The following is a 2,026-nucleotide window of genomic DNA, read 5'->3' on the forward strand; positions in this document are numbered from 1 at the left end:
GACAAAACCCAAGGGAGAGGCAGAGTGAAAGGAGAGAGAGAATGATTCTCTGCTTTCTGTTTTCATAGATTTTTTTTGGTTTAGATAAGGTTTGAAAAGATGGTTTGCGTGGGTGGAGCAGTGGCAGGTCAAATGCATGCTCTGCAAAAGGGGCCATTTCATGGTGAGAAGGAACTCTTCACCTCGAGTGACCATTTCAGTGCTGGGTTACTCTCTGCAAACAAGAGGATGCAATAAATGCGGGGTATTTCACGAGGTGAGTATGAGACCCACCGGCTAGTCGTCAGGCATCAAACACAAGGGAATGCTATTTATGTCTGCCTGGTTTCCCGCCTCCTTGCTAATAAATGCACTTTTGTTGCATTTGCTTGGAATAATTTTTTATGTCTTAAAAGCTTGAACATAAATAGTTTCTCCTAGCATTTTTTGTACTTGGAGTCTTAGGACCACTCTTGTTAGGGAATGGCATTTTTCCTTGGCTGTCATGGTTTCTGCTATCGTCTGCATTGCACAGCTTTGAGAATAGCAACTGCAAAGTACTGTCAGCAGAGGGAATACGAGACTGTGCATTCACACAGGGGTAGGCAGAGTTTTCCAGCTGCAGGCCAGAATGACCCACCCCAAGTCAAAAGCAGGCAACCAGGTGTTAGGACCATGCTATAGCTGCTGTTTGTCCCTGTGGCAGCACGCTCACAGCCAAAGCCCCTCATCCATGGGTCAGATCCAAAGGTTCCAGCAGGCCAGATCCAGCCCATGGGCTGTAGGCTACTGTCCCCTGCATTAGGTTGCTAAAAAGCAGGGCTGTTTTGCTGTTTAATTTCTTGGGACTGTAGTGATGGAGATTAATATATATTTAATATTTTTAAAGAATATAAAAATCTACATGCTGTAAGAAAGAGCTACATGCTGTAAGACTTCTAAGATGATACACACGTTTAAATGGTCCTTGGGTTATAATAATGAATGTTTAAAGTAGGTATGCATGTTAGTAAAGGTGGTATTCAGTGCCTTACACTATGCAGTGACTTTTATAATATTTGTTATATGTCATGGCTGTACCAGAGGTATGAGATCCTTTTGGTGACTTTATTAGCATGCCAATGTCACAGCAAAGTCTGACGGTAACGGCTTTCTAGTGATAGGAAATCACCAGCATCACTAAAACTCGGGTTATAGCTAGTCTATTATTTTAGGAGCACCAGTGTCTCTACCTAATAGCTAAACTGTTTATCCGGTTATATATAGATGAATGGAGAGACATAGTTAGCCATGTTAGTCTGAAGTCAAGTAGAAGGCAGGGTAGATTTGTACCATACAGACTAACCAAAGTAGATATCTGTAGCGTCTCTGTGTGTGTGTGCTTGTGCATGTGCACACATACATGTGTATAGCACAAGCTTCATCAGATGCTCACTTCAGCAGCACACACCCCAGACAGGCTCCGTGCCATGTGAGCACATGCCGGCTCCAGCCCCTGTACATAGCTGGCAGCACATGCCGGCCTCAGCGCTGGCATGGTGTACAACACAGGTGGCTGGGCCAGGATGCATGCTGCACTCGGTGCCGGTTTGTGGGCCCGATCTGGACTGATCCTGGATCCAATGTGCAGGGATGTCTTGTGGGCTCTTTGCATTGGGCAAACCTCACCCTATGAGTCTAGGAAGCAAATAGCTGCGAGAGACATTATGTGTTATGTTCAGATGGATGTAACCAAGAAAAATCAAACTCAGGTTTCATTCAAACATCCTTCATCTCAATTGAGGAGATTTCTCTGCCAAATTTACATTGTCATCTTGTCTTTCGAACTGTTTGCGATTTATCAGGTCAAAAGAGCTTTGCAGGGAATGTGGTTTTGGTTTTGTTAGTTCATTCTCAAATATCTCTACTCAAACATTTAAAAAATAACCTCCCACACATTCTGTAGATACCATGTCTAGAAAACTTCAGCCCTAAAGGCAAAAACTGAGAGGCTGAAAACATACTTGGAATGAAACCTGTTCTGCATCGTTAACTGTGGTAGCTATTC

The sequence above is a fragment of the Alligator sinensis genome, unplaced genomic scaffold (assembly GCF_000455745.1).
Source record: "Alligator sinensis unplaced genomic scaffold, ASM45574v1 scaffold512_1, whole genome shotgun sequence".
In the NCBI taxonomy this organism is placed as follows: domain Eukaryota; kingdom Metazoa; phylum Chordata; order Crocodylia; family Alligatoridae; genus Alligator; species Alligator sinensis.